The sequence below is a fragment of the Pelophylax lessonae genome, assembly GCF_965119305.1.
Source record: "Pelophylax lessonae genome assembly, chromosome: 11".
NCBI classification, from domain to species: Eukaryota; Metazoa; Chordata; class Amphibia; order Anura; family Ranidae; genus Pelophylax; species Pelophylax lessonae.
In genome coordinates this window covers 6,247,766-6,274,303 of record NC_138778.1, presented here as the reverse complement: position 1 = coordinate 6,274,303, position 26,538 = coordinate 6,247,766, and the positions used below count along the sequence as shown (strand labels likewise).

At 46.7% G+C, this 26,538-nt stretch overlaps 1 protein-coding gene across 4 annotated transcripts in view; it reads right to left on the bottom strand.

Moving 5' to 3' along the window:
- The window catches only part of B3GNTL1 (UDP-GlcNAc:betaGal beta-1,3-N-acetylglucosaminyltransferase like 1), a 387,185-nt gene that overhangs the window by 320,758 nt on the left and 39,889 nt on the right, over nucleotides 1–26,538 (bottom strand). The window lies entirely within an intron of this gene.

The following is a 26,538-nucleotide window of genomic DNA, read 5'->3' as shown; positions in this document are numbered from 1 at the left end:
CTCCATCACCCCCAAAGTTATTACTTTTTGTATCACTTGACCCTCCCTTTTATATTGTAAGCTCTAACAGACAGGGCCCTCTCCCTTTTAGATTGTAAGCTCTAACATGCAGGGCACTCTCCCTTTTAGATTGTAAGCTTTAACAGGCAGGGCCCTCTCCGTTTTAGATTGTAAGCTCTAACAGGCAGGGCCCTCTCCCTTTTAGATTGTAAGCTTTAACAGGCAGGGCCCTCTCTGTTTTAGATTGTAAGCTCTAACAGGCAGGGCCCTCTCCCTTTTAGATTGTAAGCTTTAACGGGCAGGGCCCTCTCCATTTTAGATTGTAAGCTCTAACAGGCAGGGCCCTCTCCCTTTTAGATTGTAAGCTCCATCGGGCAGGGCCCTTTCCCTTTTATATTGTAAGCTCTAACATGCAGGGCACTCTCCCTTTTAGATTGTAAGCTTTAAACGGGCAGGGCCCTCTCCCTTTTAGATTGTAAGCTCTAACGGGCAGGGCCCTCTCCCTTTTAGATTGTAAGCTCCATCGGGCAGGGCCCTTTCACTTTTAGATTGTAAGTTCTAACAGGCAGGGCCCACTCCCTTTTAGATTGTAAGCTCTATCGGGCAGGGCCCTTTCCCTTTTAGATTGTAAGCTCTAACGGGCAGGGCCCTCTCCCTTTTAGATTCTAAGCTCTATCGGGCAGGGCCCTTTCCCTTTTAGATTGTAAGCTCTAACGGGCAGGGCCCTCTCCCTTTTAGATTCTAAGCTCTAACGGGCAGGGCCCTCTCCCTTTTAGATTCTAAGCTCTAACGGGCAGGGCCCTCTCCCTTTTAGATTCTAAGCTCTAACGGGCAGGGCCCTCTGATTCCTCTTGTATTGAATTGTATTGTAACTGTATTGTCTGCCCTCATGTTGTAAAGCGCTGCGCAAACTGTTGGTGCTATATAAATCCTGTATAATAATAATAATATTTTCTTATAATAAAACCCAACTCCAGCAACAAAGTAAAATTTGTGCACTAGTCAATGCTATCCAATACAACATCACTGGATTTACATTTATATTTCAATTTTTTTAATAGAAAAAAAAAAAAAAAACAGGCAGTAAGAAACCGGCTATTCAAACAATAACCCGTGCGCAGGTTTTGAATAGTGCGAAGATATAAGGCCATATCGCAATAGTAAACAGAAATAATGTAAATCATCAGCAGGAGCAGACTGGGACATTTGGCAGAAGGGAGAGGCAAGGAGCACCGGCGGGGGGGACCCCAGAAGAGGAGGATCGGGGCTGCTCTGAAAAAACCACTGCACAGAGCAAGCAAGTATAACATGATGGTTATTTAAAAAAAACTTGCCTTTGATATCAATTTAATTTACCAAGCTGAAGTTTGAAGTCTGATTACCTACACCAGATTTGCACTCTTCAGTTTTAGTAAACCAACCCCATAGTGTCCATATCTGGCACTGATGAGGACTAGCCAGCCTGAAAAAGCTGTATGCAAGTTCAAAACATGGGTTCAATACTTTTAGACTTTATCAAGACTCTATAAACCAGCTGTTCTGGATGTGTAAAATGAGCATTGTTGGGTTTGTCTGTGAGATTTTTCCTCATTTCCGGTCTCTGCAACACCAATACAAGAAACAAGCTTAGTTGGAAGCACAGACAGCAGTAACAACGTTTGGCTCAGGTCACATTTCTTTAACCTTGCTGCCCATGTAACTCATATGTGCAGTGGCAAAGCGGATGGGCTTTAACACCCACATGCTGCACATATTATTTCTTGGACAGCCGAGGTTTCTGTGCTGACAACGTGCTCACTGTGTGCTCACACCACAGTGACTGAGCCTCTAGTTACGATCAGGAGCCATGGTCAAATGATAAGGAAGTCTGTCCTGACCCCTGGGCGCAATGTTCCATTTAAAGGGACGTTGGGGCTGAGAGGGAAGAGTTTAAAGCAGTTGGGCCAACTCTGTCTCTAGTCATGATCATGAGCCATGGTCACATGATCGGAAAGTCTGTCTCGCCCCCTGGGGGGTAATGACCCATTTAAAGGGACGTTGGGGCTGAGTGGGAAGCGATTAAAGCAGTTGGGCCAACTCTTGGTCTCTAGTCATGATCATGAGCCATGGTCACATGATCGGAAAGTCTATCTCGCCCCCTGGGGGTAACGATTTAAAGGGGCATTGGGGTTGAGTGGGAAGGGGTTAAAGGAGAAGTACGGAGAAAGCTTGTTTGGCTGTGCTTCTCCTGTGTATCACAGGAGTGCAGTTTGTTCTGCACTCCTGTGACCTGTTTTGAGCAAACAGCTTGGCTGAAGTCCGTTGTCAGGTGACATCACAGACCCGGTCCAGGCTGAGGCAAGATCACGACAATAAAGTCTGAATCTGCCCACAACCCTGGACCGCCACCTGGCTTATCCTCTCAGCGAGCCGCTGAGAGCCTTAGCTCCACAGCCCAGCACTACAGTGAGTGTGGGGAGGGCAGAGCGGAGCTCTGAGAACTGAGTGATCAGCAGTGTTTGATCGCTCGATTCTCAGTCTTGGAGCCGGCGGGGGACAGATGCAGCATCCACCAAGGGAAGTAACATTTTGAGAAAAAAAAAACTTCTCTTTTAAATCAGTTGGGCCACCTCTTGATCTCTAGTCTTAAAAGAGATGTATGTTTTTGTTTTTTGTTTTTTATTCATACTTACCTAGGTGGATGCATCATCTGACCCCCGGAGGTCCCTCTCTGTCCAGGAATGTCCACGAGTGTGTCAGCCATTCGAGATTCTCGCTCCTTATTGGCTGAGACACAGCGGAGGCGCTATTGGATGCCCCTGCTGTCAATCAAAGTCAGCTAGCCAATCAGGTTAGAGGGGGTGGGGCCAGGTTGGGGGATCTGTTTCTGAATGAACACAGGGAGCTGTGACTCAGCTCGGGTGCCCCCATAGCAAGTTGCTTGATGTGGGGACAATGAACATAAGGGAGGGGCCAGGAGCACAGAAGAGGGACCCAAGAAGAGGAGGATCTGGGCTGCTCTGTGCAAAACCAACTACATAGAGCAGGTAAGTATAACATGTTTGTTAGTTTTATAGAAAAAAAAAAAACAGACTTTACAATCACTTTAAAGCGGTAGTATCATGTTTTTTTACACTTTTACCTACAGGTAAGCCTATAATAAGGCTTACCTGTAGGTATAATTAATATGCGATGCATACTAGCTCATTATGCATTTGTCTTGCAGGTTTGTTTGTTTTTGTTTTTTTTACTTTTTGGGTTTACAACCGCTTTAAAGCAGTTGGGCTCCCCCCAAACCAAAAGTTAAATTCCTGTTTTTGTCTAGGGCAGGAGTTCCCAAACTGTGGGTCGGGACCCATTGGTGGGTTGCGAGCTGCGTTCGAGTGGGTCATGCTGAGCCGGAAATCACTGAGAGCGAGCCCGTGCGATCCCACGCAAATTACAGAGAGCCAGATCGCGATGGATTCAGGACCCCGCCCACGCAGTTTACGGGGGCGGGTCTGCATTTCCCGTGAAGAGGATACTTGCATCAGTGAGTAAGTATGTGGGCTGTTATGTAGGATATGTTCATGGGGTGCAGAGCCATCTCCTCGGTCCTGCTGGCAGCAGCGGTGGTGGCAAGACTGGCAGCGGGATTCTCTCAGCTATAGCGGGCAGAGACAGCAGCCTCGGTGTCATAGGATGACCAGGTGGCCCAGCGGTGTCAGGAGTTCATGGCAGCTTTTGTGACCCCAGTAGAGGATCTGAAGGAGAAGAGCCAGGATGCCAAAACCAGAAATAGAGCTCCTCATCATGGAGACTCTGGGTGAGGTGTGTTGGGCCCTGGGGAGGGCAAACAGGGGCTTCACCTTCACTGTGGACCCCTGGGAGAGGAAAGAGGGTGAGTGCCATATTGCCTGCTGATTACTGTCCTGGGGTGGTTGATTTTTGTCCTCTGCCTGCCTTATACGGTCTATGAGGGTGCTGATTACTTACAACTCCGCTTATATGCCACATATGCCACAGGTTTCTGACCCCTCACTTAGAACATCTGGCAAGTGTGTTCAATAATAAATTGAAAAGTAGTCATTTGATATTTTTAATTTAACATTCCCCTCCCTTTGAAATATGCATTATTCTTATTATTTGCATTTATATAGTGCCAACATATTCTGTAGCGCTTTACAATATTCAATTACAAGCAACTGGGTCCTGAAAAATAACTGTATTCAGATCAGAAGTGGGTCTCGGCCCAAAAAAGTTTGGGAAGCCTTGGTCTAGGGTATGCAGGCTTTTTCCTCTCCATGGGACCAGTCCAACAAAGCCACTTCATCAGTTGCAGGCACTCTGACCTCATCATATACAATGGAGGATCAGCAGTTGACAGGTGAGAAGGTGTCCACAACCTGGAGGATCGAAGGAAAGAAGAGAGGGCTGGGGGGGGGAGTGAGGGATAAGCCAAGTAAAACTGCTTTTTAATGGTACTCTAAACCAGAACAAGCAATGAACCCATTTCCCTGGAACTCAGATTTAAGTTGGGAATTTCTTTTTTTCTACAACGAAAGTAATGACCTTATCTATAAATCAAAGATCCTAATAGCAGTATTTTAATAATAAACTAAACCAGAAATCTAAAATGCTCCTTTACCCACTACAGCTTAATCAGCAGATCTTAAGATAGTTTTTATGATCTCTTTTTTTTTTTTTTGCAGGAAAAGGACTAGACATGAGCTTGCAAAATTGGCAATAAAAAAAACACAAGAAAACAAATATTGGGCATAAAAAGTCTGTTCTCTGAGCCTCCATCCGCCAAAAACGTCAGAACAGTGCAAAATCTGATCCAAAAACACAAGCAAATCGGATGCACAGGAACCGGCCAACAAGAGAGGACGTTTCCTGACACACACTGGGATTGTCGAGTGATGGCCAGATGGAAAGATCTGACATCAGCTCATTCATGCAGGGAGGGATTCCCAACGAGATATGTCACTCATTTGATGGGGGGGTCACGACTGTGATGCACATTCTTGTGTCATTATATGGAAAAGCAAAATTACACACTGCTGTAAGAAATGTCTAAATTTGCATCCATTTGTAGAACAACCCTGTGGCAAAGGGGCAAATTCCACCTGTCATAGCATTCAAGTTTTGAAAATGAGCATCTGAATAGCTGGTATGTCTCCTTCCTATTTTTTTCATAAACATACGCACTGTCTTCTTGTCAAGCAGGTTAAAACTACAAAGCATTCACAACCTAGGCGCTGGCCCATGGGCTTCAAGATGACAGATTCGGTGTCAAAGCAGAACATTTGATATGACACATGTTAACTCTTCTATACAGAAACCAATGCTGACAAAGTGGACTGATGTAGCCGATTCCAGGAGGTCACGAAAAGACAAGTGTAAAACATAGAAAACATATATTGTGAACAATAGCCGTGTGTTTAGCAGCCTGGAGCCCAACCTGTGGCCCTTTGGCACTTATTGTGTAGCCCTTAGGGCCCCTGCAGACTTGTGTTTTGCTTATCGAGGTGCTTACTCAGGGCAACCAAAAGAAATGTATGGTCCTCCTGGTTAGTGTAGGTCAGGGATCCTCAAACTACGGCCCCTCCAGCTGTTGTGGAACTACACATCCCATGAGGCACTGTAAAACTCTGACATTCACAGAAATGACTAGGCATGATGGGAATTGTAGTTCCTGAACAACTGGAAGGCCATAGTTTGAAGTAGGGATGTACCGATCTGACTTTCTTGGACCCGATACCGATATCTGGTGTTGTGAAATCGCCGATACCGGAACCGATCCGGAGCTACACCCAAAGCAAGCGGCTGCAGTACAGAGCAAAGCCGCTGCTTCCTGTGTACGGCTCCTCCATTCACAGGCGGAGTGCATGCGATATCACTCCCCCTGTGAGCCGGGACTATACAGGAAGTAGCGGCTCCCATCCCATACTACTACTACACCAAGTAAGGGATGGCTGAGCCGTTACTAAGCAAAAAACGGATCGGCCATTGGATCGGTCAATGTTACCGATCCCCGAATCCAGCTATAATGGCCATATTGGCGCCGATATCCGATCCGAATATCAGATCGGTGCATCCCTAGTTTGAAGACCCCTGGTGCAGGTTGTTAGGTCAATTTACACTCACCGGCCACTTCATTGGGTACACCTTGCTAGTATTGGGTTGGACCCCATTTTGCCTTCATTCTTCGTGGCATAGATACAACAAGGTGTTGAAAACATTCCTCAGAGATTTTGGTCCATATTGACATGATAGCATCATGCAGTTGCTCTCCAGTTCCACCACATCCCAAAGGTGCTCTATTGGATGAGATGTGGTGAGTGTGGAGGCCATTGGAGGACAGTGACCTCATTGTCATGTTGAAGAAACCAGTGGTGAGATGATTGGAGCTTTGTGACATGGTGCATTATCCTGCTGGAAGGAGCCATCAGATGGGGACACTGTAGTCATAAAAGGGATGGACATGGTCAGCAACAATACTCAGGTAGGCCGTGGAGTTTATATGATGCTCAATTGGTACCAGGGTGCCCAAAGTGTGCCAAGAAACTACTCCCCACAACCATTACACCATCAGCCTGAATCATTGATATGGTAGGATGGATTCAGGCTTCCAGATGGTAGGGTCAGAATTTGAATGTCGCAGCTGAAATAGAGACCATGAGACCAGGCAACGTTTTTTCCAATCTTCTATTGTCCAATTTTAGTGAGCCTGTGCGAATTGTAGCCTCAGTTTCCAGTTCTTAGCTGACAGGAGTGGCACCCGGTGTGGTCTTCGGCTGCTGTATCCCATCTTCTTCAAGCTTAGATGTGTTGTGCATTCAGAGATTGTATTCTGCATACCTTGATTGAGTTACTGTTGTCTATCACCTTGATTGTAACAAGTGGATATCTGAGTTACTGTTGTCTTTCTATCACCTTGATTGTAACGAGTGGATATCTGAGTTACTGTTGTCTTTCTACCACCTTGATTGTAACGAGTGGATATCGAAATTACTGTTGTCTTTCTATCACCTTGATTGTAACGAGTGGATATCTGAGTTACTGTTGTCTTTCACCTTGATTGTAACGAGTGGATATCTGAGTTACTGTTGTCTTTTTATCACCTTTAACCAGTCTTCCCATTCTTCTCTGGCCTCAGCAAGACATTTTTATCCACACAACTCGAGATTTTCTCTCTTTTTCGCTACATTCTCTGTAAACCCAGAGGGATGGTTGTGCATGAAAATCCCAGTAGATGAGCAGTTTTTTAAATACACAGTAAGAGAGGAAAGATCCCTGGTCCCGCGCATCTATAAAGTCCTGTGGTGGTGTAAGTGACCTCAGCCTGGGCTTCCGCCAGGCCATGCCCCCAACACGTTTCTCTCTGCCCCCGGGAGCTTAGTCATGAGGATCATGATCTCAGGGATCTTTCCTCTCTTTCTTCCAGTGACTGCAGGAGCTGGGATGAACTCCATTCTTTGCTGGTACTCCTGCAGTGGATGTAGCATCACCCACACTACTCACCATAGTGATCGAGTCTGAGCGGCACACTAAACCGCGGGTCACTTTGAAATACTCAGACCAGCCCATCTGCCACCAACAACCATGCCGCATTCAAAGTCACTTAAATCCCCTTTCTTCTCCATTCTGATGCTCAGTTTGAACCTCAGCAAGTGGTCTTCAGCACGTCTAGATGACTAAATGTCGCTGCCATGTGATTGGCTGATAAACAATTTGTGTTACCAAGCAATTGAACAGGTGGACCTAATAAAGTGGCCGGTACTGTATTTTGGCTACTATGTGATCAGTGGAGCAGGGGTTGATTGTTTCAGCCTGCTCAATGCTTGACAGGCTTCTGGTCTGATTGCTTCTCTGCATTCTAGAGAATTCTAGAATCACAGTGTGAGGAAGAATAAAGAGGCAGCTTGAATATTTATGGAGAACCAGTCAATTCCTGGGAAGGTGTGTCCAGTATATGGTTGGGGAGCCTATAAATAATCTGAGGCTTGGAAAAGATTTTGTAGATCCTGGGTTCAGCCAGGGGAGGACTGGGCCAGGGGCTGCTGCTCTCGTGCTCGATGCTGGATCGGGATCAGGTAAGAAAAAAGGGGGGGGGGGGAGCAGCAGCACAAAAGGTTTTTCACCTTAAAGGGTTACTAAACCCAGAACCCTGCATTCACAATATCTGGTCGCTTACAGAACATGGAAATGCAATAGATTTAGTAAATATCAACTGCTAAATACCTTTTCTCATCAGCAGCATATAGCAGTCTTGTGACTTCTATTAGTGTCTGGTTAAAGCTTGTAGGAGGAGTTTTCATTCTCCTCTGAATGTCCTATGAGGCTGCAGGACCCCTGACCCTCTGTCTGGATAGTGCTGATTGACCCTGTGCTGATCACATGCACCCCTCCCAGGAAAAAAACTCTCTGCACATGCTCAGTTTGGTGTGTATTGCTAGGGTGACTCCAAGGCTCTGTTCTATCAGGAGATGGATTGGGGACAGTGGAAGAAGGGGAGGATTAGAGGAGACAGGAGTAAGCAGGCTTTTTACACAATGCAAAAGATTAAGCCCTTAGGTTCCACAGTGAGTATAAAAAGCATGCTTTACTGTATATACAGACTGATTTTACTGTTGTGGGTTTAGTAACACTTTAGTGCAGCCCTCAACTTTTCCACTCGCCTACTCGCATTTTGCGAGTGGAAAATTATGTATGGCGAGCTACTGCCAGGGGAAGAGAGGAGAGGAAAGCCGCCGAAGGATTGGATAATGTCAGCGGCGGATCATCCCGCTCAGCTTTAATTGTAATGGCCGGGCGCTCGCCGACATACACAGTTCCGTCTCCTAGCGCGGCTTCTTTGATAGACAGAACACCTGGCCAACCAGGACGTGTTCTGTCTATCAAAGAAGCCGGGCTAGGAGGCGGGACTGTGTATGTCAGCGAGCGCCCGCCAATTACAATTAAAGCTGAGCGGGATGATCCGCCGCTTCGACATTATCCGGCCAGCAGGACTGATGGAGGGGTTCAAGCCTAAGTTGGAGAAATCGGCAGTACACCGGTACAAGGTAGGGTGGGATGGATGGAAGGATGGCTGCTCTGGCTGGGCGTCTGTGTCATGGGAGGTGGAGGGGCGCTGCCAGGAGTGTTTCTGTGACAGGAGAGAGCGGGATGCGCTCTCTCTGTCTTCTTGCCGGGCTTCACACACTCCTGTCAGATCGGGACTTCTCCCCTGAGTCAGAGTGGAGGTGGAGCGGAGGAGAAGACAATTAATTCCTAAAGCTTTGCACGGACAGCTCGGGAGAGATGCGGCTGCAGAAGGGGAAGAAGATTGCGGCTCAGGAAGGACACTGCATGTCAGATCGGGACTATACAGAGTTTGTTACCCCCTGTCCTCCGAGTCAAAGCAAGCAATGTGGAAAGGGGGCGGGTAACAAACTCTGTATAGTCCCGATCTGACATGCAGTGTCATTCCTGAGCTGCAATCTTTTCCCCTTCTGCTTCTGCAGCCGCATCTCTCCCGCCAGCTGTCCGTGCAAAGCTTTAGGAATAGGAATCGGCTTCTCCTCCGCTCCTCCTCCGCTCTGACATATGAAGAGGAGGATCACAGAGCGATGTATCTGGTATCACAGGTGCTGTATCTGAGGTCTGTGACATGCTGGAGGAAAGGATGAACTACACTGGGGTACAAATCTTATCCTGTCACCTCCAAAATTCCCATCTCAGCACAATCCCCCCCCTCCCTCCTAGCACAACCCCCCCATCTCAGCACAGTCCCCCCTCCTAGCACAACCCCCCCATCTCAGCACAATCCCCCCTCCTAGCACAACCCCCCCATCTCAGCACAGTCCCCCCCCATCTCAGCACAGTCCCCCCCCCTCCTAGCACAACCCCCCCATCTCAGCACAGTCCCCCCCCCTCCTAGCACAACCCCCCCATCTCAGCACAGTCCCCCCCCCCTCCTAGCACAACCCCCCCATCTCAGCACAGTCCCCCCCATCTCAGCACAATCCCCCCTCCTAGCACAACCCCCCCCCATCTCAGCACAGTCCCCCCCCCTCCTAGCACAACCCCCCCCCATCTCAGCACAGTCCCTCCCCTCCTAGCACAATCCCCCCTCCCATATTGATCCCACCTAGAAGTAATTATCTTCTCCCCACCCCTCATGCTACAAATTCTCTTATTCCAACCCCCCTCCCCCCAGGGACAATCCCCCAAAAAGTATTTGTACTAGGAGGGGTGGGGAGAAGATGATTACTTCTAAGTGGGATCGATATGGGGGGGGGGGGGAGCGGGGTTGTGCTGGGATGGGGAATTTGAGAGGTGACAATATAAGATTTCTTCTAGCAGGGGAATTGGGGGAGGGAGGGTGCTAGGAGGAGTGATTCGTGCTGGGGGGGGGTGAGGATTTGTGCCAGGAGTGAGGATTTGGGGATCACCCTTATAGAGATTATTGGAATGGGGTGAGGGGATGGATTTGTGCCAGAACAGGAAGTCTTGGGGCTGTTAAAAAGGGGTATTGGGGGGGGGGGGGGTTGTGCCAGTAGGAATAATGGTTTTTTTTGTGCTAGGGGGAAAATTTTGATGGGGGGGGAGGATTTGTTCTAGGAGGTGAAATTTGGGGGGGGGGGGAGGTACTAGGATGGTGATTTGGGGGTTCCAGACCCTTGATGGGCACTGATTAGGCTGCACTGAAAACGTTGTTATTAATATTTATTTTTGTAACTTCTGCATTAATGCAAAAACATTTAACAGTATAATTTTATGGCGTGTTTAGGGGCGGGGCAGGGTAGGAGTTGGGTGGGGCAACTGGTGGCGAGTAACCCTTAAGGCCTGGCTAGTAGCTCAGGACTTTAAATTTTGAGCCCTGCTTTAGTGCATAGAATGCATTAAGGTGAAAAACACATAATGCACTCCTCAACCCTGTACTCTGTACACAATGCACTCCTCAACCCTGCACTCTGTACTCCGCACACAATGCACTCTCAACCCTAAACTCTGTACATAATGCACTCCTCAACCCTGAACTCTGTACACAATGCACTCCTCAACCCGGAACTCTGTACACAATGCACTCCTCAACCCTGAACTCTGTACATAATGCACTCTGTACATAATGCACTCCTCAACCCTGAACTCTGTACATAATGCACTCCTCAACCCTGAACTCTGTACATAATGCACTCCTCAACCCTGAACTCTGTACATAATGCACTCCTCAACCCTGAACTCTGTACATAATGCACTCCTCAACCATGAACTCTGTACATAATGCACTCCTCAACCATGAACTCTGTACATAATGCACTCCTCAACCATGAACTCTGTACATAATGCACTCCTCAACCATGCACTCTGTACATAACACAATCCTCAACCATTCACTCCGTACATAATGCACTCCTCAACCTTGCACTCTGTACGTAGCACCCCCCAGATACCGGCCCTTTGAAGACCACCATACTGCTGATACGCCCACGATAAAATTGAGTTTGACATCCCTGATCTAGTCGATATGGTCATCCCTGGGTCACACTATATAGCTAGGCATGTCAATATAATGCCAACTCAAAAATATTAAAATATTTAAGTATTTTTAAGCATGATTTGAAAAAATGGGGTATGGGGTGTTTATTGCATGAACAGGCAAGTGGCACAAATAGGTGTAAAGTGGAAAAGGTTAAAAATGCCTGTAGGAAAAAACAATAGTATTCAGATGATATCACAATGAAGAAGCTAGATACTTTTGTAGCAACAGGCCAAAAGATGAAAACTATTTTATTTGGCATCACCTTCAGTCAACTGAAGCGGCACCTTGTCCTTGGTCCAGACTCCATAAAGATGACCCAGGTGCTGCTCAGCTAAGCACATCGGGAGCTGTGGTGTATGGCAACTATGAAACGGTGAACAAACAACTTTCTATCTTTAAATCCGTCCAAATTAATAATCTGCATTTAACAGAGCAGCTGCTGCCAAACCAAACAGCTCGGAGCTCATTTCACACAGCGAACAATGTGCCATCCTTCAGTGTTCGGAGGGCTCAGTCCGCCAAACTCTTGTTTGACTTGGAAAGAGCAGGTCAACAAAAGACGGGACTATATTAGGACCATTATTCACTACACAGATATTTCATTAAATGCCCTGTGGTTATTAGAAGGCGGCTGAGACTGGAATCAGGAGGAACAGTCTCAAAGGATGGAGGCCTCAGGTATAATAGGCTGGTGTTTGACTCTCTGCACCTCTAGCAGATAATCACATGTCCCGCAATCAGCACACAGAAATATGCAATAGAAATAATGGTAAAAACTCCAATATGGCTTCCAGCCTGTTTACAATTCAGATAGAAAAGCTATCACTGTGGCCCAACAATACAAAGCAGCAAGCTCGGTGACTGCATTCATATAATGTGATTTTGGGCTGGAATAATCAAAGGCCAACTGTCTGACATCCCAAAAAATGGTCATTTAGATATACAGGTCCGATAACCAAGCATCACACGTCTTATACATCAGGGCCAACCATTAGGCGGAATTAGATGTGTGCAAAAGGAGTATGCAATAAAAAGACTCGGTAGTTTTATTGGCAGAGGCACTCAGAATCGGTGCCTCCGCCCATTAAACTACCGGTTGGCTTTTTTATTGCAAACTCCTTTGCACACAACCGACTCCTTGAACCCACCTCAGAATCTCAGAGAGGACCCAGGAGGGGAACAACTGATATAGTAAATGCAGAGTCCCGGGGAGAACAGATATCGGATCTCCCCAGGACTCTGCATTCACTATATCGGATCTCCCCAGGACTCTCCATTCACAATATCTGTTCTCCCCAGTACTCTGTATTCACTATATCCGATCTCCCCAGGACTCTGCATTCACTATATCTGATCTCCCCAGGACTCTGCATTCACTATATCTGATCTCCCCAGGACCCTGCATTCACTATATCTGATCTCCCCAGGACTCCGCATTCACTATATCTGATCCCCCCAGGACTCTGCATTCACTGTATCTGATCCCCCCCCCCCCCGAACTCTGCATTCACTATATCTGATCTCCCCAGGACTCTGCATTCACTATATCTGATCTCCCCAGGACTCGGCATTCACTATATCTGATCTCCCCATGACTCTGCATTCACTATATCTGATCTCCCCATGACTCTGCATTCACTATATCTGATCTCCCCAGGACTCTGCATTCACTATATCTGATCTCCCCAGGACTCTGCATTCACTATATCTGATCTCCCCAGGACTCTGCATTCACTATATCTGATCTCCCCAGGACTCTGCATTCACTATATCTGATCTCCCCAGGACTCTGCATTCACTATATCTGATCTCCCCAGGACTCTGCATTCACTATATCTGATCTCCCAAGGACTCTGCATTCACTATATCTGATCTCCCCAGGACTCTGATGTCGGGGGAGATTTTAATGGGCTCTAATGGTAATCCTGATGTAAAGGGAGATTTTGATGTGAAATAAAACCAGGGACTCTAATGGGGACCCCAATATAAGGGGCTCTGATATAAGGGGGATCCCGACCTACTAAAAAATCTAATGGTGACCATGATGTAAGGGGGGCTCTGATGTAGCAGAAAATCTATTGAGGAGACGGTTTTAAGGGGGTAACTCTGATGATGACTTTTTTTGGCCAACAAATATTTGTAAATGATATCCTTTTTGGCCATCATACTGAAAGGTTTGGAGACTCCTGATTTAGAGCAAAGGCAGCCTATCTGGTGATGCATATTCAGTCCATATAACCCCAACAGGTAAGATAGGTGGCCAAGGAGAGAGAGAGAAAAACACAAGATGCTCATAGTCTGTCCTATCCTGTCCTTTGATAAGTAGTATGCTGGGCCAGAAGAAGGGGTAAGAATGAAATCTGAATACCTTTTATAGCTCCTTAGCTGAATTATGACTTTTAATATAATACTTTTTCCAAGGGCTCCTTTTTTTTTTTAACAAAAATCTTTTGAGTTCCCCTTTAAATAACTAAACAAATCAAGGTAGTCACAAGTCATGCTATTCCCCGTAGAGCAAATCCAGAGTCACATTCCAGATGAATAATGCTGGCAAAGTCAGAATTAATAAGTCCGAGAACGGATGTCATGTACAGAGATTGGCTTGTAACTCGTCTCAGTTTGCCGGTCGTGTTTCACAGCGGAATAATAAGAGGAGGGGAGACACATCGCAAGCCAGAGAAGGAACGCTTACACCTGCCAACTGCATGCACTAGGCTAGCCAGACTGGGTTTGGGGGGGGGGGGGGACAAATTTAACAAGCAAGTGTACAATACTACATGAAGGTGTATGCTCAATATATCCAGAAAATATACGCATGTTTTACATATTGCATAGGAGTTTATCACCTACATGCGGGTTCCATGTAGAACAGGGGAAGACTTCCACCTAAACCACTAACATACACTATATTGTCAAAAGTATTGGGACGCTGGCCTTTACACACACATGAACTTTAATGGCATCCTAGTCTTAGTCCGTAGGGTTCAATATTGAGTTGGCCCACCCTTTGCAGCTATAACAGCTTCAACTCTTCTGGGAAGGCCGTCCACAAGGTTTAGGAGTGTCTATGGGAATGTTTGACCATTCTTCCAGAAGAACATTTGTGAGGTCAGGGACTGATTTTGGACAAGAATGCCTGGTGTTCTACCGGGTTGAGGTCAGGACTCAGCAGGCCAGTCAGGTTCCTTCACCCCAAACTCGCTCATCCATGTCTTTATGGACCTTGCTTTGTGCAGTCATGTTGGAACAGGAAGGGTCATACCCAAACTATTCTCACAAAGTTGGGAGCATGAAATTGTCCACAATGTCTTGGTATGCTGACGCCTTAAGAGCTCCCTTCCTGGAATGAAGGGGCCAAGTCCAACCCCTGAAAAACAACCCCACACCATAATCCCCCCTCCACCAAATTATTTGGACCACTGCACAAAGCAAGGTCCATAAAGACATGGATGAGTGAGTTTGGGGTGGAGGAACTTGACTGCCCTGCACAGAGTCCTGACCTCAACCCGATAGAACACCTTTGGGATAAATTAGAGCAGAGACTGCAAGTCAGGCATTCTCAACTTCCCACTGATCACCAATGTAAGGGACATTCTTCCCACTGACTCCCAATGTAAGGAGCATTCTTCCCACTGATCACCAATGTAAGGAACATTCTTCCCACTGACCACCAATGTAAGGAACATTCTTCCCACTGATCACCAATGTAAGGAGCATTCTTCCCACTGACCACCAATGTAAGGGACATTCTTCCCACTGATCACCAATGTAAGGAGCATTCTTCCCACTGACCCCCAATGTAAGGGACATTCTTCCCACTGATCACCAATGTAAGGAGCATTCTTCCCACTGACCACCAATGTAAGGGACATCCTTCCCACTGACCACCAATGTAAGGGACATTCTTCCCACTGACCACCAATGTAAGGGACATTCTTCCCACTGATCACCAATGTAAGGAACATTCTTCCCACTGACCACCAATGTAAGGGACATTCTTCTCACTGATCACCAATGTAAGGGACATTCTTCCCACTGACCACCAATGTAAGGGACATTCTTCCCACTGACCAACAATGTAAGGGACATTCTTCCCACTGACCATCAATGTAAGGGACATTCTTCCCACTGACCACCAATGTAAGGAACATTCTTCCCACTGACCATCAATGTAAGGGACATTCTTCCCACTGACCATCAATGTAAGGGACATTCTTCCCACTGACCATCAATGTAAGGGACATTCTTCCCACTGACCACCAATGTAAGGAACATTCTTCCCACTGACCACCAATGTAAGGGACATTCTTCCCACTGATCACCAATGTAAGGAACATTCTTCCCACTGACCACCAATGTAAGGGACATTCTTCTCACTGATCACCAATGTAAGGGACATTCTTCCCACTGACCACCAATGTAAGGGACATTCTTCCCACTGACCAACAATGTAAGGGACATTCTTCCCACTGACCATCAATGTAAGGGACATTCTTCCCACTGACCACCAATGTAAGGAACATTCTTCCCACTGACCATCAATGTAAGGGACATTCTTCCCACTGACCATCAATGTAAGGGACATTCTTCCCACTGACCATCAATGTAAGGGACATTCTTCCCACTGACCACCAATGTAAGGAACATTCTTCCCACTGACCATCAATGTAAGGGACATTCTTCCCACTGACCATCAATGTAAGGGACATTCTTCCCACTGACCATCAATGTAAGGGACATTCTTCCCACTGACCATCAATGTAAGGGACATTCTTCCCACTGACCACCAATGTAAGGGACATTCTTCCCACTGACCAACAATGTAAGGGTTGAACATCCCGAACGCTTGACTGCCGAGGTCATACGATTGTGATCCCTGTCCTGCCAGCTCTTGATCACAAATGGAGATTGTTAGGTAACAGCTTGGCACCCTCTCTCAGCACAGAAACCTCGGCCACCATGGACGCAAATGTGCAACGTGTGGGGTATAAGACCCATCCTCCCTGCCGCTGCACATATACACTCATGGTTGGCAAGAAGTGAATGACTGTTCTTTCCTTGTATGTGCACTTTGCACTCATTTCCATCACCACCGCCCTGTACCAGCAGCACTGTGTGTGCCCTGAGCATTACATTACAGCAATTTCAGGCTGCACTATGCTGCACTTCTGACAAAGTGATTTACTGTGCCGCCAAGCAGGAAACATGCGACATGCGACCCGCCACACCACGAGCAGAAGGCAAACAATTATCTGAAGTATTTACAGCTTTCTCTGACTGAAGTGAACAATTAACTACACATATTTAACATACTTTCAACACAGATTTTATTGGTACAGGCCAGGGGCAGAAGACTAGATACATGCACATAGATTTCAATCATGCTATATAGCAGTAGTCTCCAAACAACGGCCCTCTGCTTGTCTTTATCCAGTCCTTGGGACACCATTCCTCCCTCTGACACCAACAATGAGGTATGATTCCTCCCTCTGACACCAACAATGAGGTATGATTCCTACCGCTGACACCAATAATGGAGCATAAATTCTTCTGACATCATTCATGGAGTCCTATTCCTTCCACTGACACCAATGATGGTGCAAAATTCTTTGCTTGGACACCAATAATGGGGCACTATTCCTTGCTTGGACACCAACGATGGGGCATTATTCTCCCCACTGACACCAGCGATGGGGGCACTATTCCTTCCACTAATACCAACAATGGGGGCACTATTCCTCCCAATAATACCAATGATGGGGCACTATCCCCCCCTCCCCCACTAATACCAATGATGGGGCACTATTCCTTCCACCAATACCAATGATGGGGCACTATTCCTCCCACTGACACCAACAATGGGGCACTATTCCTCCCACTGATACCAATGATAGGGCACTATTCCTCCCACTGATACCAATGATAGGGCACTATTCCTCCTACTAATACCAATGATGGGGCACTATTCCTCCCACCAATGATGGGGCACTATTCCTCCCACCAATACCAATGATGGGGCACTATTCCTCCCACTAATACCAATGATGGGGCACTATTCCCCCCACTAATACCAATGATGGGGCACTATTCCCCCCACTAATACCAATGATGGGGCACTATTCCTTCCACCAATACCAATGATGGGGCACTATTCCTCCCACTGACACCAACAATGGGGCACTATTCCTCCCACTGACACCAACAATGGGGCACTATTCCCCCCACTAATACCAATGATGGGGCACTATTCCCCCCACTAATACCAATGATGGGGCACTATTCCTCCCACTAATACCAATAATGGGGCACTATTCCCCCCCCCCCATTAATACCAATGATGGGTCACTATTCCTCCCACCAATACCAATGATGGGGTACTATTCCTCCCAATACTACCAATGATGGGGCACTATTCCTCCCACTAATACCAATGATGTAGCACTATTCCTCCCACTGATACCAATGATAGGGCACTATTCCTCCCACTGATACCAATGATAGGGCACTATTCCTCCTACTAATACCAATGATGGGGCACTATTCCTCCCACCAATGATGGGGCACTATTCCTTCCACCAATACCAATGATGGGGCACTATTCCTCCCACTAATACCAATGATGGGGCACTATTCCTCCCACTAATACCAATGATGGGGCACTATTCCCCCCACTAATACCAATGATGGGGCACTATTCCCCCCACTAATACCAATGATGGGGCACTATTCCTCAAACTAATACTAATGATAAGGCACTATTCCTCCCACTAATACCAATGATGGGGCACTATTCCTCCCACTTACACCAATGATGGGGCACTATTCCTCCCACTGACACCAATGATGGGACACTATTCCTGCCACTGACACCAATGATGGGGCACTATTCCTCCAACTAAAACCAATGATGGGGCACTATTCCTCCAACTAAAACCAATGATGGGGCACTATTCCTCCCACTGACACCAATGATGGGACACTATTCCTCCCACTAATACCAATGATAGGGCACTATTCCTCCAACTAAAACCAATGATGGGGCACTATTCCTTCCACCAATACCAATGATGGGACACTATTCCTCCCACTAATACCAATGATAGGGCACTATTCCTCCCACTAATACCAATGATAGGGCACTATTCCTCCCACTAATACCAATGATAGGGCACTATTCCTCCAACTAAAACCAATGATGGGGCACAATTTCGCCTCCTCCTAATTCGGTCACTGGTAGGGAGAGGGCAGAGGTATGCAGGACTGGCAGAGAGGACATGGGTTCAGCTGTGTCCCTCAGAGGTACGCTGGACTGGCGGAGAGGTCATGGGCTCAGCAGTGTCCCTCAGGAGGTACGCTGGACTGGCAGAGAGGTCATGGGCTTAGCGGTGTCCCTTAGAGGGAGGCTGGACTATCAGAGAGATCATGGGCTCAGCGGTGTCCCTCAGGAGGTATGCTAGACTGGCGGAGAGGTCATGGGCTCAGTGGTGTCCCACAGAGGTACGCTGGACTGGCAGAGAGATTATAAGCTTAGCACTGTCCCTCGGTGTTACACTGGACTGGCTGGGAGGTCATGGGCTCAGTGGTGACCCTCCTATAGGCAACAGCGTGTAGTGACACGGGACAGCACTCTTCAGAGGATATCTGTATTTTATCACTAGACAAGTTGACACGGTTTTGGGGAACTGCCTAATGTTTAATTCTCACATGACTGCAGTCCCTGCCTGGTCCCCAGCATTGATGAGTGCGTGCATGGCGAAAGGTATCCCCACGTGCCGGATGAGTGGCCCCACCCACAACCGAATAGCTGCATACAGTTGACATCTCTCATTCCCGTCAGCGGCTGTATGCAGCTCCAGGATATCCCTGACACCAAAAATATGCAGCGTGTTTACTCTACTACCGCATGAAGGCGAATGTGTATTTTACAGACAACATGAAAATTGTCTGTTCTCCTGATAACTACAATCTTTTCATCTGCGCTCAAATAATGAAGAGAAAGAAATTGAGATGCCTATAAAGTTCATGTGTAAAGGCGGGCGTCCCAATACTTTTGGTAATATAGAGTAGTCCCAATATCTGTTTTTATTTAGTCACAATAAGGTAGGCTATGCTTGATTTAAACGAGAACGCTCCCTAAATCTTCTTGGCAAACATGAAGAAAAACAGATATCTGTCCATTCTTCGCTCTGTGGGGTTTCACAGGTTGGCGGAAAGTCACACACCCGGTTGGACTGGACGAGGCCTGAGCCCGATTACACACTTGACCCCTTTGTAAATCTCAGTAGGGGGAGAAAGGCCTCTGTTAAAGACTAGAAACTGTCTAAACAGCAGGAAGATGTATGCAAACAAGCAGGGCGGCTGTCAGGGTGTGATTAAACTGTCACTTCTAGAGAGCTACTGAGGTATTTGACAACTTCTCTGCAAAACATTGCATTTTTCTCTCCCGTTTCCCACGGGGACAGGAAACGTGTGACACGGAGGAGCCAAGGCATATCATTAACTTGTTGGGCAGTCTGCTCGCCAGAGGGCCCGATACTGGTTTCTGTCATGAAGCAGAGGAAGGATTCTAAGGAACATGCATGTGCACCACCAAACACCAGGACTTTTCCCTACAGGTCTTGTAGGCACAGTTGGTCCGAGAGTTAGAAGAAGAGACATTGTTTTAGCACTGGTGGTAGGTCTAGACCTGTGGTCTTCTAACTGCGGCCCAGGGGTCAGATGTGGCCCTTTGATCCATTCCACTGACACCAATGATGGGGCACTATTCCTCCCACTGATACCAAATGATGGGGCACCATTCCTCCCACTGACACCAACAATGGGGCACTATTCCTCCCACTAATACCAATGATGGGGCACTATTCCTCCCACTGACACCAATGATGGGGAATTTTCCCCCACTGACACCAACAATGGGGCACTATTCCTCCCACTAATACCAATGATGGGGCACTATTTCTCCCACTGACACCAATGATGGGGCACTATTCCTCCCACTGACACCAGTGATGGGGCACTATTTCTCCCAAAGACACCAATGATGGGGCACTATTCCTCCCACTAATACCAATGATGGGGCACTATTCCTCCCAAAGACACCAATGATGGGGCACTATTCCTCCCACTAATACCAATGATGGGGCACTATTCCTCCCAAAGACACCAATGATGGGGGACTTTTCCTACTACTAATATCAATGATGGGGCACTAGTCCTCCCACTGACACCAATCATGGGGCATTTTTACCCCCACTGACACCAATGATGGGGAACTATTCCTCTCTCTGACAGCTACAATGGGGCACTATTTTTCCCACTAACACCAAAAATAGGATTTGCACTGGCACATGGGGTGCGCAGCTTTTATAACATTTTACACATTAATGTCGCTCTATTACCTTTTTAAAGCGCAGCTTTCGTTGCCGATTCCAATATAACAACTTTTTTTTTAGCCCATGGTGTGTGAAACACATTTAGACTAACACTCACTGCAAAAAAAAAAGAAAAAAAAAAAGAAAAAAAGTACACACGCAAAAAGTGAGGACAACAAAAAAGTACACAGGATGTACACATGGACTTCCTCTGAAGAGGCAGGACCCTTACCCTGATCCCCGGGGTGCAAGGCTCCTGACAGAGACTACTACCTGGCCCACCTTGCCGAACCCCGTTCTCTGGGAGGTCTGCCAGAACAGACCAATCCCAAGTACTAGGTGGAGCTACCCTGAAAGGAGACCCCACGAGATAGGGCGAACCAAGCCAGAAGGCCATGTCCACCCCCTCTCAAGACTTTAAGGAAAGGCCCGAGGACCGACACCCTACTAATCATGGTGAGTAAAGTGCAGTGACAAAACACACAAAAGCACAAACAAATAACAGTGGGGAAAGAGAAGTGGAGAAGAGCATTCGTGTCATAGTGCAATACCATGGCAGGCCCTTCGGCCAGGAAACAAAAATTCCTCTGGTCCCAGCCAAAAGGCCCGGCCCTAGAGGCAGGTGCGAAAAAAGTGTGTCATGGTGCAGTGGTCTTGGTGCCAATAAACTCAAAGCGTATCCTATACACTGAGTATACGGCACCCCTAGACTGCCACCCCAGGAGCACGTGCACCACAGGGTTCTTTCGCAGCCCAGCCTTCCACCAGACCAGTGCCTCTCCATCCCACAGGAAGTATTAGAACTTAGAGAGCTTAGGGAGAGCCTTGCCTACAACTGGACAGATTCAACCCAGGAGGAAAAAGGCCCTCCCTTCGTTCCCATCTAATTACAGCAGGGAAATACTAACTGACCCCCCAAACTGACAAAAAGAGTCCGGGTTCTTTTCCTAACTACTCACAAACATGCGTAATAAACCAGCATATCAATTCCAAAGAGCAGCATCAAATAGAAAAGTCCAATGTCTCATGTAGACGGAGGGCTGACGCGTTTCGAGGCCGTGCCTCTTCCTCAAAGGGGCTCTGAGGAAGAGGCACGGCCTCGAAACGCGTCAGCCCTCCGTCTACATGAGACATTGGACTTTTCTATTTGATGCTGCTCTTTGGAATGGATATGCTGATTTATCATGCATGTTTCTGAGTAGTTGATTTTAACTTAGGTTATTAAAAATGCCGCTGAGGATAATGCGCTAGGCTGGTGCGCCCTTTCTTTGTGTTTGTATTTACAGTGTTTTCGACCACCCCGGTCGTAGAGGGCAGCAAGGCTTAGCGATATGGGATGCCAAGTGTGAGTTCCAAGATTAAGGCAGCCTGAGGACCTGGTTCTGAGCGCCGGAGCATGGTGCTTAGCATCACTCTTTTTGTTTCTGGATTCTTTTCCTAACAACTGATAAGAACAGATACGGTCTTTGATCTTAGCCAAAAGGCCGACTGGATCAATTGACACCCAGCCTCACCATTGGCCATGGATTAGGGGGGCTTTTCACACTGCATCGTGGGGCCTCTAAGCCTCTTTTAGCAATCTTTGTGAGTGCAATAAGTTATCACCCAATAATGTACAGTGTATCCATTTACCACACTAGGATTGTGCGCTCTTTTCCTTTCTTGTTTATCTTGTTGGTATAGAAAGACACCTTGACTTTTCTGTTTGGCTCACAGAAAGAATGCGAGATGTTGTAATACCACAATAGCTCAACGCCCATGTGCTCCAATTAAATGCCTCATGTTATTTTTGGAGTAGAGTAAAACTTGTCAGTTTATGGTTTGCTCCTGAGGACAGTTGAGAGCTGCTGAATTCATGGTGTATCTAAAGAACACACCATGTTCTAAAGCAGCCTTTCCCAAGCAGGGTGCCATCGAACCCCAGAATACCACCAGGGGATGACCGGTTCTCTGAGCAAGGAGCAATTTCCACCTCTCCGATAGGTTCCCATTGACACCAATTATCTTTTTTAGCTATCTGTAAGGGGGGATTTGTCCCACTGACTGCAAATGTAAGGAGCATTTTTCCCCTTGACCATCCCCACCAATGTACCACAAGTTGAGGATAAACTAACTATAGGCAGGGGTCCCCTAAGACCCGTAAAGTTATTTCAAGGGTTCCTTCATGTTAAAGAGGTTGAGAAAGGCTGTTCTAAAGGGTTGGATCTTCCTTAGAATAGGCACGTTATTGGTGGGCAGAATGTCCTGAGAACAGGCTGAGAGGAACCTACCACACAACAAATTCTGGATGGACCCTCTGCACATGAAACCTACCATACAAGTTGCCTCATCATCTAGACCATGGGTCTCCAAACTTTCTAAACAAGGGGCTGGTTTATGGTCCTTTAAGCTTCAGACAGGGGGGCTGGACTGTGGCCAGTGGGAGTAGAAATAACTCCATTATTGGTATTAGGGGAGAAATAGTGTCCCACCATTGGTGTCAGTGGGAGGAATAGTGCCCCAATGTTGGTGTCAGTGGAAGGAATAGTGCCCCAATGTTGGTGTCAGTGGGAGGAATAATGCTCCATTTCTCTTTCGTTCATTGACGGACACAGCTCCTTATTCTTCTTAACCATTGGGTTATACTACCCTCTACAGGAGTAGGACACTAGGCAGGAAAAAGCTTGACTACGCCTATGGGCGCTCCCAGGGGGTATACGCCCACACTCAGCTATAGTCACTAAGTTTTTTTCTGCCTAGTCAGGAGTAAGGACCTAGTTCCTTGCTGGGATCTCTGGTCCTGGCAATTTTTTCCTTTTAAATGGATTTTTTCCTATCTTTGTTGTTTTTTTTTTTTTTTTAGGTGAGCTCCAGTTGTTTTGGTTGAGCTCCATGTTACCTGGTTGGCTATGGTTACCCTTGGGAATTTTTTTCTGCTGTTTTCCCACCCCTTATGTTTAACACTGCTTTGGAACATCCCAAAGGTCATGAAGATCAGGAGCTGTGTCCGTCAATGAACGAAAGAGAAAATGGGATTTTTGACTTACCGTAAAATCCATTTCTCTGATGTTCATTGACGAACACAGCACCCACCCCTCTGGAGTTGGCTTTCTTCTGACACTGCTTGTAACAAAACTGATTGCCTATAGCTGAGTGTGGGCATATACCCCCTGGGACTGCCCATAAGCATAGTCAGACTTTTTCCTGCCTAGTGTCCAACTCCTGTAGGGGGCAGTATAACCCAATTGTTAAGAATCAGGAGCTGTGTCCCTCAATGAACATCAGAGAAATTAATTTTACGGTAAGACAAAAATCCCATTATCACATGGGTGCTCAGCCTGTGATCCTACAGCTTTTGAGGAACTAAAAGTCCCATGAGGCATTGCAAGTCACTGACAGTTACAAGCATGACTCCCAAAGGCAGGAGGTATGATAAGAATAAGAAGTAGTGATCGACCGATATCGTTTTTTTTAGTGCTGATAGTGATATTTTGGTCATTGAATATCGGTATCGGCCGATACAGTAAACCCCCGCTCCATCGCTGTTCAGTTTTTGCGGTCCCGGTATATTGCCTTTTTTTCTGTAATGTTATTTTACTATATAAATCATTGAACATTAATTATTTTTGTGTTTTCCATAGCTCTTGCTCTGTCTCTGTATCTTTTATGTGTTTAAATGAGTTTCTATTGTTTTAAAAGTGTGTTTTAAAGACCTTAAAATGCTTTTAAAAGTACAGGGACAGTAAAAAAAAAACATGCCTACAGTGTATTTTAATTGGGTTTTTCTATTTCACGGATTTTCACTTTTCGCGGGTGGGTACGGAACGTAACCCCCGCGATGGAGGGAGGTTTACTGTATTGGCCGATAATTTCGGACATTAAAATTTTTTTCTTTCCTTTTACAGGTACTCTGTTGGAGGGATCTGAGGGTCTAAAAGACCCCAAACCCCTTCTCTGCACTTAAAAGCATGTTTTGAATGCTGTCATTTTTTTGGATTTGTCGCCGAGTACCCGGAGGTGAGGTCATGACATCACTTCCGGGTTTTTACATGGAGACCCAATCAGAGTCAAATGCGGCTTTGATCGGGTCTTCTGTTCGGCGGCCGTGCGGGTTGGATGCCCGAATCTCCTGTTGGGACGGGAGACCCGGGTGAGCTGCGGAAGGCAGCAGGAGGGGGGGGGAGGGACGTCCTCTCCCGCTCCTTTTAACGACAGCCGAGCGGCTTCTCAGCTGCATCGGTTGTCATTACAAGACATCTGACCGTCGGCTATGGACACCGGTACCCCCCTAATCCATGCGCCTGGCCCTTAATCTACATGCCAGGGCGCCGGACGCATGGATTTCAATGGGCTTTTTATTTTTTAAGCACGTGATTAGAGCCGGAGGCTGTAATTGGCTTAAAAAAAAAAAAAAAAATAGGGTGGGCTCGGGCTGCAGAGCACTGCCACTTGTGTGACAATAGCGAATTATTATTCGCTATTGTCTTCCTGATTCTCCTCCCGGCCAAACAGGAAGCGAGTCCTGAGGCCCAATTGGTCAGGACTCCCGGCCAATCGGGTCTCAGAACCCACTTCCTGCTCGGCCGGGGGGAGAAGAAACAGCCCCGGAGCGAGGAGCAGCAGCCCTACCATCTATCTGCCTCCTAAGGTAAGGATTGCTGCCTTCACGTCCGTCTCCTGCGTGGAGGGGGGGGGGGGGGGCATTGGTTTGCTGTCCCCCCCAAAATTTTGAGCACCAGCCGCCACTGACCGGGGTGATGCCTCTACCTGCAGGCATCACTCAGGTACAACCACTTCTTCAAAATCAATTGATCAACTTTGTAACATCAGCCTGCCCATACACGGTTCAAATCAGTTAGGCCGGCCGAGATTTAAACCATATTTGGTTTGCCTTAGGACCGCAGTAACACTGAGGTGTTGTGATGCCGCCGCTGCAGCTTATGCATATATTTGCAAATGTGTGCCAATTAAGCCCCTTGGTGTTACCGTGAACTGGTAGACAAGGTCAATTCGGATTGTTGCAGGCTGGCTGGTGAGCTGGGAATTTTTGGTGTGTTGTCTGTATCCATGTGCAAAGTGAATGTGAGAGATTTTTTTTCATTATCCATATGCTGCTGCACTTGCAGGGCTCTAATGAGGAAAGTGTCAGGGTTCGCATCTCTTTAGATGTGATTAACCCTTTGGGAGTATCTCCCCAAAAATGACATTTGTGCTGCAGGGGATGCCTAAAATTTGAATTGTATATTAGTGCAGACTTCTGGGAAAATGAGTGAGCCAATCACACAAGCCGGAAATTACATTTCTGGGGTCGGGGGGTGCATTTTGTACTAAAAAAAATTGTAATTTATTGCTTTTGTGTGTCCTAAAATTAACTTGAATGTATTTTTTACAAAAATGTTGCCTTTGCCATAATATTGTCTGTTATAAAAAAAAAAAAATTGGAACTACCGCTATTTATTTTTTTATGGGGTGTCTGCTTTCAGAAAATATATAATTTTTGGGTGTTTTTATGTCATCTTTAGGCCTAAACTGATTTTTTAACCATGTGAAAAAAAAAGAAAAACGGCTCCGGCAGTGAAACGGCTAAAGTTGAGCTCCGGTTGGAAATGTGCTGTTAAGTAGAGCTGCAGCAAATGATTAATCAATATCTCATTCTCTACTTTATCCGACACGAAGAGATTGGCAGTAGAAATCATACTT